The sequence below is a fragment of the Gouania willdenowi genome, chromosome 24, assembly GCF_900634775.1.
Source record: "Gouania willdenowi chromosome 24, fGouWil2.1, whole genome shotgun sequence".
In the NCBI taxonomy this organism is placed as follows: domain Eukaryota; kingdom Metazoa; phylum Chordata; class Actinopteri; order Blenniiformes; family Gobiesocidae; genus Gouania; species Gouania willdenowi.
In genome coordinates this window covers 19881667-19895227 of record NC_041066.1, presented here as the reverse complement: position 1 = coordinate 19895227, position 13561 = coordinate 19881667, and positions in this window count along the sequence as shown.

Sequence of the window (13561 nt, the reverse complement as noted above, 5' to 3'; positions counted from 1 at the left end):
TGTGCCAATGATTCGGTACCACCAACCATTGTAATATTTGACTCGCAAATAAATGAGAAATCGACTATTGTTTTTGTTTTTTTAAACCCCTAAACCTTTAGTGAATCTGCCCCTCTGAATATGCTCTTGTTGCTCTATTTCACGAAACAAAACAAAACAAAAAATACAAAACCATTTCGCAAAAAAAGAAAAGAGAAGAAAGAAAATTGGAAAAAAGGAATAGATACGTCAATAAAAATACACGTACTTTTCATTCTTTGGTTTTTCTGTTTTAAAACAAAATCAAAATAAACTATTAATACATAAATAAATCAACAACAAAAAAAACATGATACGTGATTAAAGGAACCAGACGTGGTGTTTTAAGTCAGTAAAACAAAAATAACCGCACTGTTTATTTGTTATTCTTATTGGTTTTAAAATGGAATCACCAAAGAACAAAGGGTACACTGATTATTACAGCTTAACTTTTTTGTGTTTTCCTCTTTCTTGCAATCACTTTGAGCTGATGTCACCTCACATAAATTGGCTCCGTGTGTGTGTGTGTGTGTGTGTGTGTGTGTGTGTGTGTGTGTGTGTGTGTGTGTGTGTGTGTGTGTGTGTGTGTGTGTGTGTGTGTGTGTGTGTGTGTGTGTGTGTGTGTGTGTGTGTGCGTGTGTGTGTGTGTGTGTGTGTGTGTGTGTGTGTGTGTGTGTGTGTGTTTTGTCTTTTGCTGATAATGTTATAAAGATGGATGGACCCATGGAGCTGATGACAGATAAACTAGACTTCAAAACAGTAGTTTATTAAAGTCTGATGTGATTTAGTGTGTTTGGGATCCTCTGGTAAGTTAGTGGAGGTGTGTGTTGTGTAGTGACAGTGGAACAAAGACAAGGTTTGTCATCACACCTCAGGCTGTGCACATGATGACCTCTCAGGGAGAAGAAAAACAAATGAATCAAAAAGTAATTGAAATAAACCCACTTGTGTGTCAGCTGCAGTTCTATATTTAACTAAGTTGTCTCAAGCACATTCCTCCGCTATACATTTATCAAAAGCATCAGATATGAGCTCATTAAACGTGCTGCTGCCTCCACAACACTTACTTCATCCTCCACAACCATCCCCGCAAACATAATAGGAAATCCTTCTGTGCATCTGAAGGTCTAATTACTCCTTAAATGGCTTTTTTATGAAGAAGTCACACATTTTCTTGACTTATCAGTATTTTTGTGTCATAAGCACAATGCAAATTAAGCTCATTTAATTACTACTGATATATTTCTCCCTTTTCTGGCTCTCCTGGAATAAAAGAAGTGTCTCCGTAGTCAAAGCTGCAGTATTATAATTAACTGGATTGAAGGTGTTGTGATTCCTGTAAAAGGCTCGTATTGTAGGAATCCTGAGAGTTTGGACATTTTTCCCAAAATAGAAAAATGTTTGAGGCTGTTATGGAACAAAATAGGCTTTTTTTTTGAACATATTAGGCATGAAAAGGGCTTGCATGCAGGTGCGTCTCACCCGTGGGGGGACGCCGGGGAAGCGACACCCGCACTTTCATAAAAACCAAAAAATAATTCCCCCCAATTTTTACAGAAGGAAAACGTATTGGTCCAGTTAGATTGATTGAATGGTGATGGAGCCAATCACAGCCATTTGATGAAGCTGCAGTAAACAAAAAGCTAAAGGGCCCAAGTTATGCTAAATGAACTTTTCTGTGCTTTAAACATCATAAAGTGCTATTAGGGCTTCATACACATGCACAAAGTGTTTTTTTCAATGATTCCCTCAATTGTTAGTTACTGTAGATGGTGATTTACTCCTTTCTTACTACAGGATGAGCACAAACACCTCACTCCACTTTAATGACGCGTTCCCACTTTGATGACGAATTTGACGCGGCACTGAGCTGGAGAAGCCACGCCTCCAGGAAGCTCTCTGCATTGATTGACATGTAAACAAACACGCCCAACAAAAGTGAGCATTTCAGCATCCTTCACGCATGCTATGTACAGTATGTATTTTCTACAGTCTATGTATGCCCCGCCCCCACGCTGTGTCTCGTGTTTATAAAGCAGCATGAGCTCGGCTACGGCGTAGGTGGGAGGAGGGCGGGCCGTCTATAGACGCGCCCACTTATTAATATGCATAAGTAGGCCCCAAATCAGCCTGTTTGTGTAGAGTTGCTCAGAAAGTGACTTTTCAGAGACAAAAATCCTGGAAAACAGGCGAGTTCAGAAAAAAAACCTTAAATACTGTGTTTTTGGAGTTCTTAGAACAAATGGAGATGGTGAAAAATAGCATGATATGGGACCTTTAACAGCGATGTGACCAAAAAATGAGTAACAAGTGGCAAAAAATGGTCTAATAATGGGAAAAAAACATGGCAAGAAATGAGTGAAAAGTGACTAAAATTGGCCAAAAGCAATTAAGAGTGGAAAAAAATTGACATGGTGTGTAATGACAAAAGGTAGCTATAATGAGCAAAATGTGGCAAACAATAGTGAAAAATGGACAAAATGTGGAACAAAATGTGGAACAAAAAGAGGCAAAATATAGGTGGTATTTATTAGGTATAAGGTAGCTTATTTGGTTGAAAAGTGTCAAAAAATGGTTAAAGAATCGACAAAAATTGGATAAAAGTGTCGAAAAAAAACTTTCAAAATTGGACAAAAATGAGGACAAGTGGATATTTATTGACAAAAGGAAGTTAAAATCTTTAAAAACAAAAATGGGACAAAGGAAGTTGCAAAATGGCTAAAGAAAAAGATAAAAAGGGATGAAAAGTTTCCCCCTTTTAAGGTTTTCTGGGGAAATAATAATGAAACTTTAGACAAAGAGTCACATGTTGAGCATCACTGACTTATTAACAGCTTTATTATGGTTTTAGGAAATGAATTTAATAAACTAAATAAGGAGTCGACCCTTAGAACACCCTCACTTTTAAAATCGCTGCTCCACCCATACTTGCATGTATAGCAAACATTGGCTGTTAAATGAATTATTAATGACAATGGCTAATAAAAGAGTAATGATAATAAAGTATTAACTAAGTGAACTGATTAAAATAAGGGGGTGGGAAATGTCATCTTTCCCCCTGACATGTACTCTCTCCAGTATGAGCCATAAATTTGACAGTGCACTTCCACAGTGGATCACATGACAAGAGAATTATAAAGTTCAGTCAATCATGACCAACGTTACTAAAAAAAATTCTGATTTATTATTAAAACAAAGTCCTCCATGAGGTCAGAGGAAGGACTGCTATCAGAGATTAAATGATGCTGTTTCATATCCGTGAATTAAAGGAAGAAGCCGACCATGTGATTGTGATCACGTACCTCTGAATCACTACAACATAACAAACCTCCGCCAACCGCCAAATATCCTCTTTGCTGGATATTGGCAGTTATTATAAGAACGTTTTTTCCCATTAATAACATTACAGTCGATACAATCCAGATGAAACTCAGTGGAAAAATCGAAGAACGAACCCGACAAATTGTGTCAAATTATCTAAAGATCAGATGATGACGAACCAAGATATACATTTTTTTAATTTCGCCAATAACGAGATATTAGCAGTTATCTGGATCATTGATCTGGATCATGGTACCATGATCATTCACACTTTAGAGGCCTGGAAGAAACGTATATCCCTATTAATAACCATACAGTAGGTCCCAATGTATGGACACCCCTCAAAAAAACATTGCAATAAAATGAGATAACTGAAGAAACAACCCCACATAACTCTGTCAAATATCATAAAGAACCAAGATATTCATTTTTTTTTTTTTTACTTTCGCCAATGATTAGGTTGGGATTTTTTCAATTTTCAAACTAATCCAGAATCAGTATATTGCCCCCCCCACACAGCCCTATTTTTGATTAAACATTTGATTTAAACAAACGCTGGTGAAAATATGACGTTTTTGGCGGATGTACCGTAATAACACATATATATATATATATATATATATAATGCATGTTCCCCTGGATGGATGGATGGATGGATGGATGGAGGCTTTTAACAATAGGTGAACTAAATCGTGTTGTGATATCAGTTGATTTTGAAATAAGGTAAAAAGTGTTTCAAAGGCTCCAGTGTGTGTGTGTGTGTGTGTGTGTGTGTGTTAGCATCTATTTGAAGCTAAAGTACGTCTATGATGCCAACAACACGTCTTTGTTCCTCTGAGTGATGACGCATTTCTTACCTGTTGAAGTTGGCCAGACTCTGGCCCTGAAGCCATCTTAACAGCATGAAGTTTAGAACCCACATTGTTGTTGATGCAGGTTTGCGTTTGACATTTTTACAATTTTTGCTTCGTGACCATTTCTCTGTGGATTTCCTTGCACTGGGTCAGGTCCAACAGGACCGCCCTCACTGGTAACGCTACGACTACAATAATCATTCTCACTTTGCTTTTCACGAGTCTGTCAGAATTAATTCAGCTGCCGTTTACAAGATTTGATTAGCATAAATGGACAAGACGGTCCCCACTTACGTCTTTATAATGCTAATTTTATGGAGCTTCGATGACGACATTGAAAAATGGGTCCCCCAGCATTAAAGGGAACATCACACTTACTGTATGCATGTGCTTTAAGAGAAACAGGATGAGAAGTGGCAGCCATAAAAACTGTTTCCCACAGGATTACTCTCTCTTTATTGCTTAGTCCAGGGCTTCTCAACCTTGATCCCTTCAAGAAACTAAGAATATTTTTTGAACAGTTTGAGCCAATTTTTGTTTAGTTTTACCTTTGTTGTTTTTTACAACTACACCAAACTTTAAATATCTGAATCTATTTTTCTTGCCCAATTTTTTTGCTCCTTTTAATGCATTTTTGCTACATTACTCCCATTCCTGCCACTTTTCGATCAAATGTCAACACCTTTTCTGCACATTTTTTCCACTTTCAAGACATTTTCCGCACTTGAAAATCCTTTCCAGCACTTTTTTAACCTAATGTTGCACATGTTGACCCATTATTGTCACTTTTAAGCTCTTTTCACCATATTTCATAATTATTTTTTGCCAAATACCACATTCACGATTTGCCATGCCCAAGATTGTTGAGAACCACTGGTTTAACGGTTCCATATAAACACTGAAGGAAAAAACAGGCTGATGTTCAAACCCCTGAACCCTGAAGGAAGAAAACCTCCAAATAATAAAATAACAATACATCCCATACTAAACAATACGATATACATAGCAATATCAATAATGACAAATTTCACATTTTTGCCCTTTTTTTACTATGGATTTCCACATTTTGCTCATTTAAGCTACAATTTGCCATTACATTCCTTTTTTTTTTGTCCAATTATTTGGCACTTTTAACTGCTTTTTGCTCATTTTGGTCACTTTTCACTCTTTTTTTGCCACATTTTTGCCATCTGTTACTACATTTTTGAGGGAATTCAGAAAATGAAGAAACTTGCACCGCCCTGCATAAGCCGTCTGATGGGTCATGTCAAAGATAATCATTAAAATAAACACACACACACACACACAGAGAGAGAGTACCTGTGGTGCAGCAGTGTTTTGTTTAGGAAAAAATGACATCGAAAAGGTATATATATATATATATATATATATATATATATATATATATATATATAAAAAAGGGAAAGAATGCACGTCTCATTAGAGAAGGTTTGCTTTGATGTGGTCATCTGCAAACAGTGCAGTTTGTCACTTCTGCTGAGTCAGCATCATCAGCCTTCTGGTCTGGCCACGAGCAGCTGCTGCTTGAACCTAAATGTTAGCATAACATTGAACTCTTCATCACACTCTACCTGTTCATTATCTACGTGTTGGCTAGTGCTGATGTCAGCATTAAGTACAAACCCTGTGTATTTACAGCGTCAGAGACGTGTTACTTATCATCAGCTCTGCATCGCTGCTCTTTGAGGAGACGCTTCAGGGACAAAAAAAGCTCCTCTTCATTTTTTTATTATTTTTTTACATTTTAGTCCACAGGAGGATGAGATACTTTACAGTAAACCATAGATGTTTAATAACTGCCTTTAGCTGCTGGAAAAAAAGCAGAGTTGGGGTCAATTATAATTGTCTAATTATAATTGTTTACTTGATAATTACAATTATGGCATAATTATAATTGTCATTTGTGATTTTAAATAACTGTTGCTGTCGTAATCATAATTAAATTCTAATTAATTCTAATTGAGTTTAGATAATTGACTCTGTAATTGTAATTGTCATGAAAATTCTATAAAAAAAAGTGTTAATTATAATTTTACGCTAAACTGGGGAACCATGTTACAGTTCTATGTACATATGTAGTTAATAATTATTAAAATATGTTAAATAAGGGGTGTATTTACACAAAAAAAGGCCCAGACGACCACATCCATAAATATTAAAACCTATATTTTTATTGATTAGGAAGCCTAACGAGGAAACCAATAGATAGGAAATAAATTAGATGATAGATATTTGTTTTTAGTGTATTTTACAGCTGATTTAGCAGCGGTTATCATAAGAGATGCTAACAGAAAGCTAACACAAGCGCAATGTTGTTGACTTTTATTAGGTTATTTATTTCAAGCTCAGTAATTGTGATTAATTATAATTTAGTAATTGAGAACGTAATTGTAATTATGGCAGAGGATTTATAACTTAACTTAATAACTTTATAACTAACTAAGTCAGAACAAATCTCAGGTACAGTTGTGTGTATGGGTGTAAAATGATGGAATGGACTAAACGTTAAAATAAAGATGTGAAATTTTATGTGAGTTTTTTAAAAAGACCTTAAAATTTAAAAAGACCTTAAAATTTAAAATGATCAAAGGTTACAATGAAATGTGATTGTTTTTGATTCTTCAGTTTAACCTATTATGCGTTTTGTAACGATGTACTAGTATGTTTTATTGTGAATTATTTAGTTTGGTACAGGATAGACAAAAATAAGCCTCGGAGCTTCAGCCTATTCCTTTTTTTGTTGCTTTTAGATCAATTCTGTTGTAAAAATATGTTTTAAATTTTGTTTTTTTAAACCGAAATAAAAGCATTCATTCATTCATTCAATTGACTTTCTGAGGATAAAAAATAACTAATTTGTTTGTAATTGAAAAAAAAAGGTGGTCACTGATCATTAAATTGTAATTAAACATGGGTAATTGAAAATGTAATTGACCCCAACCCTGGCTGTTACCCACATGGTTCATAAATGTAACTTAGATACTTAGAGTTTGAGTTTTTTTTGTTAATGAATTCATTGTTACTGTATTTAAAAAAGAATTGTACATTTTAACAAATCTTTTATTTTATTTAAGTGTTTTTGTGGAAAGTAATTTAAGTTCCTTTTTAAGTTTATACATGAGATGTTTCCTGTATGTAAGTGAGAATAACTTGTAACTTTTGTACTATTTCATTGAGCTTTTACTTGTACTCGAGTACAATTTCAACCAAGTAACAGTATTTTTACTTGAGTAGAATATATTCGTGCTCTGTACCGCTCTGGGACAGGAGAGTGTCTCCTGTCCTGTGATTGGCTGAGCAACACTAGGCTTCTTAAGCAACAATTAGAGGGAAAAGAAACGTGCAACGCCATAAAACCCTCACTTCTCTCCATCAAGAGCGGGGCCCAATTAACAGAATAATTAACTGAACTTACGTCTCTCTTAAAGGACTGTTACAGGCCACTGTGACAGCGACGAGTGCATTTTAATTAAAGTGCCCTCCAGTTAGTGTGTGCAGTTTTAAAGCCCGCCGGGGACTCCTTTCAGTGAATAGAGATGCTCAACGAACCGCTGTAACGCTGCGTGTGCGTCATGAAACGCTTTGTCAACGCAAGCTAAATTGGTTGCGGTTTGTTGTCAAGCATATGAAAGGAGAGTGAGAGAGGAAGCAATAAAACTATTATTCTCCTTTTGCTCACACCAAAAAGCCCATCTTCTCCGACAGCGCGGCGGCTTTTCCCTTATGCGCGTCCAATGAAGCATGCAGATATGCACTGGAAATTAAAGGGGATCCGTAATGAAGCTCCACAAACCCCCAGAGAGGAGGAGACGTAGAATAAACAAAGCAGGGCCATAAATAAGACACACAGAACAAGATCATAAATGATTAAGATATGGCAGGAAGTAGGAAGTGGGAAGTGGGACAGACATAGGCTGTGTTCAAACTGACACACAACAAACTCATTGAGTATATACTGTCTACTGTATACTATAGTATGGTTAAGAGGATTAGGATGATCAACGTTCCCACTGAAGTATACTTTCAAGTTTCCCAAGATGCATTTGGAACCTACGACGTCAAAACCCAGAATCAAACTGAGGCTAAATATTAAGCGAGAAAGTGACCAAGTAGAATATAACTTCAAAACAAGAGCCCTATTCACTAAAGGGTTAAAAAAACTAATAGAAGATAAGAAGAGGGGCTTTTGTTTTGGAAAAGGGATGTTTGATTTTTAGCTTGAAGCCAGTCCCAGCACGACTTTATGTTCCGCTCGCAATGCATCATGGGGCGGTTGAGTATGACTACCAGGGGTGGACTGGCCAGGCATACTGGGCCTCATCCTGGTGGGCCACCGACCCAAAGTGGGCCGGTCCAGTCTGGCAAACATGGTAACAGGTGGTCCAAAATGGTTCAAAAGTGACTAAAATGGGCCAAAAGCAGTCAAGAAGGCCAAGAAATGGGCAAATAAAGAGAAACCAGGTGTTATGTAATGGCAAATGGGGGAAGCTTAAATGGGCAAAGTGTGGCAAACAATAGTGAAAAAGGGTCCAAAAAAATATAAGAGTACAAAAATAACATAAAAATGTCAAAGAGAACTTACAAAAATTGATGGATTGCTGAAAAGGGGGAAAAGTAGGACAAAGGAAGTTGCAAAATAGTCTAAGGAAATAGGTAGAATGGGCTAAAAAAGTTTCCCCTTTTTTAGATTTTCTGGGGTAATACTAATTAAAATGAAGACATAAACTGACTTATTAACAGCGTCTACATGGTGTCTGCTGATAATATAATGGACTGGTCTGGACACAAAATGCCAAGGCTGAATTTTAGTCCCAGTCCACCACTGAGGACTAGTGTGCCCACAGTGCAATCTTAGGAAATGTCCCGATATAGTAAACATTTGGCTAATCTTTCCATACTATCTAATAGGGGTTGAACAAACTAGTCGACCTTATTGTTGTCTCGCGACTTTGTCCACGTGACGTCTACTAGTAGTCGCAGTACCTGACTTTTGCCCAAGATGGTGGCGCAACACGGCAAACAAGGGTCCTAGTACCCCTGCACGGCAAGGCAGCACAACATCGAGCGCCTCTCGCTCCTTCGTGGTTTGTGCTCCTCCCACTACCTGGCTTGCGCACTCCTGTTGCACTCTACCGGGCCTACGCGGTCCCGTTGTTTCTCTGATTGGTGGGTGTGCGATTCGCCTCATTCTTAATGTTTTATTACTCTTTCTTGGCCTTAATGGCAGACCCATAACGATTCCCTGTTTTAGTATCGCTCAACACTGAAAAACGGCCGCCATTCCGCCGCCACCCCGTGAGCATCGGCTTCAGCTTTTGGTGACGTCTTCGACTAGTCTACGTTGACCCAACGAGGATGCACATAAAGTTTACTTTTAAAACGATGAAGTTGTTCAACCCTTACTATCTAATGTGAATGCACTACATACTCCTTTTGACATCAGACCTAGAATTGTGACACGTTTGATATTTAGAGCAGAAATGCCATGTAGTTGTCACCAAATAAATCCAAGCAAAAGGAGAAAAACGTCCAACAGTAAAGATGCAGGAGGTTCGTCGGTTTAAAAAAGGGAAATCAAAGAAACATTTAGCAGCTTTGAAACCTGTCAAAAAAAAAAAAAAAAATCCATTCCTATTCTCTCTGAGTGATTTATAAAACAAACTAGCGTTACTTTTTGAAGCGGCGGAGGCAGCTCTAATCCTGGAGACCAGTTTTTCAAGGCAGGGCTGTCCGCTTTAAAGTCACATCAAAAGATAAAGCTGTAGGTAATGACACTTTTTTTTTTTTTTTTTACTAGTCTTCAAAAATAGATGGATACCCTTCAGGAAAGAAACCTTCCAAACACACACACACACACACACACAAAGAGAAAAGCTGGGATTCTCAGACATAGAAGGAAAGTTGTCACGTATTTGAAGCCTGTTTGTTGTAATTGAAGGAGCAGATGTTACGGAGGAGCAGATGGTGAACAGAGTCAGACTGGGAGGGAGGGAGGGGGGGGTATCGTGTCACTTTCTCAGGTTTTATTCATTCGGTGGTTATCAAAGACAATGCCCATGAACGTAATGTGTGAAAAAAAAGCCTTCATTGTGAACTCTGAGACTCATATATGACATAGTATTATCATATTTTCTACATTTTTATCCTCGTTTAGCTTAAAACAGCAGTGGACGAAGTAAGAAAAGAGGCAGAAAAACAAAAACAAAACAAAAATGAACCAATTGATGGAAAAAAAAAAGGACAATATCTCAGTGGAGTGCTTCACTTGGTGAGCCTCTGGACGGCTCTGGTCTCTGTGTGTGTGTGTGTGTGTGTGTGTGTGTGTGTGTGTGTGTGTGTGGTATGGAAGGAAATCTGTGCCACTAGAGTTTGAATTCGTATTTTTAAAGCAGATTTTTTTTTTTTGCATCAAAATCTGACTTTGAATTACAAGTTTTGAAAAATTACATATAAATAAAATTCTACATACCATAATTCAATGTCAAAACATTCACCTGCATTGAAAAATTTTTTTTTTTAAAAATTCACCAGCAAAAAATCATTGTCAAAACATTCGACATTCGAAACATTTATGTGTCTTTTTAAAATGTTATTATTTTATTTTCTCATTATTTTCTTTGTTCTTTTCTGTTTTGTTTTACACACACACACACATATATATATATTATCCAACGTCCAGCCAATCAAGCTACGCTCCATTGGTCATGTGACACTGATGCAGGAAGAGAAACTATGTCGGTCAACGGGAGCGATGGAGCTACGGTATGATTGTTTACTTCATTTGCCATTTATGTTTGTAAGAATTAGAAATAAATGTTACTCGACACCTGAAATACCAGCTCATGAACATGAGTCGCTGAACTTTTTTTTAACATTTAATTATTTTATGTAGAATTTTTTTTTTTATAGACCCCTTAATGACATGGCTGGAGGCAAAAACAGGAAACGCCTCTGGCTAAAGAATAAATATATATATAAACACTAGATGACGCAAGCGGGATTCGCCAACGTAGCTCAATGGCGGCCATCTTACCTCAGACAACTGAAGTTCTGACATTCTGACGCGCTCTACAGTAGCTGTTGAAAGGCGAGTGATCAGCTTAAACAAAAATCCCTAAACTCGATGAAATATTGACAGATTTACAAACAGTTTGCCTTATTACAAACCTTATTATACGTAGGTACGACATAGGATGCTTGTACATGTTGGAATTGCCGCTTGTCGTTTAAAAATTGGTTGAAAATTGAGCAAGTTATGGTTATTTAAATAGTACATGCACCATTGACATCGATGTAATGATGGCTGTCTGAGGTAAGATGGCCGCCAAGTTGCTACATAGCTCCCCATTGTCTAACAGTGCGGGTAAGTCATCTAGTTTACAGTATATCTATGGTGGTTTGCCTCCAGGCTAAGCCCCGCCCAACAAAATACGTCACAATGTTTACAAACAATCAAAGGGTCTATAGTGACATTTTTTTAAAACTTTAAAGAAACAAGTGTCAGGAATAAAAAAATTGATGGTTTTGAAATTCAAAGTCTGATTATGACGCTAGAAAAATTCAGCTTTAAAAATATGAATTCAAACTCTGATGGCACAGACTGACTTCCATAGTGTGGGTGCACAATGAGCTCACCATACTCCACATAATCATAATCATAGCATTGTTCACTATAGGTCACCCTCAATGTGACCAGAGTTTACACAAACTGGATTCAATCAGAAGGACATTCTTGTCAATCCTACCAAGTGAGGACAGAACCTTCCATCCTCATACCTTATTTAGCTTTATCAAAGTGAGGGGTCGGGACACCCCAAAATGTATGACGGACGCCATGTTGCAAAATGGGAGAGCTCATAGAATTGATGTGTTTATAAAAAATCAACACACGTGAAATTGATTCCATCACAAATGATGGGAAAAAATTTTAACCTGTAAAGTCAAAAATGTAAAACCTAAAGGAAACATTCACACATGCAAGATCTGACTGTGAAGTCACCAAAATATTCACATATTCACAAATGCGTAGTAGACCGATATTTACACAAATAAAATATGGAGCGCCGATTGTAAAGTTGCACATGCAACTTTTTTGCAACATCGAGCAAGAAACCACGTTTAAAAACGTATGTGAATTTTTTCAAATGTTACTTTTGACCAGATTTACAGAAAATTGTGGATTTTTTTTTGTTTAAATGCTGAATATTAAATCTAAATGTAAAGGTTAAATCTAAATATCACAGGTGAAACTTAATATTTTGCTAATATGCAAATTCACTGGAATGAGCTTTTATTTTGATACTTCTGGTGAATTAGCATATTAGCTAAAGATTTAGTTTCATGTGGGACATTTAGATTTAACATTTAGATTTATATTTAACATTGACATTGTATTTTTACGAGAAAATAAATATCGCAAAATTTCTCGCGTGAATCCGTCGCTGCTTGACTTTTGCGACACATTTTTTTGAGACGTCTGTTACTACACACCTGTAGAAACGTGAGAAAAGCGGTTTTAACCGCAGAGTTGTGGTTGTAAACGATAACTGAACTGGCACATGTCATTTATAAAAACGTGCGAGTAAGTGTTAGATTACAAGTTTGCAGCTGTCATTTTATTTGTGTAAATATCAGTTTTTGTCTGTGACTTCACAGTCAGATCACACACGTGTGAATATTTTCTTTGGGTTTAAATCTTAACTGTGTGGATAATAGTTATACACAAGCTCACATCACATTCTACAAACTCTCACGTTTTGCAACTAATCTATTATCTACGTTCATAACAATGACCTCACTTTGCAAAAATGCTCCTCAGTCCGTTGGTTTAAAACAGGGTTGGGATCAATTATAATTGTAATTGCGTAAACTGATACTTAATTACAACTGTGGCGTATTTATAATTGTAATTTATTGTTAATTTATTTCAGGCTCAGTCATTGTGATTAATTGTAATTGAACTTTAGTAATTGAGAACGTAATTGTAATTGACGTTCTGAGGATAAAAAAATCATTACATTTAATTGTAATCAGAAATAAAAATACTGGTCACTGTAATCAAACATGGGTAATTGAAAATGTAATGTAACTAAAAATGTAATTGACCCCCAACCCTGGTCTAAAACCCGTGCATGTCCTCACACACGCGCACGCACGTGCGCACACACACATACACTATACAGTAAACAATGCACAAACCCCGTACGTACAAAAGTAAGAACATTTAAAACAAATGATAAAAGCACAACGTGGTTTTGTAAAAGTAAAAGTAATTGCACATGAGGAAGTGATGTGGACAATGCACGACGTGAGAAGAAGAAGAAGAAGAAGTGACCATGGCAACAAGG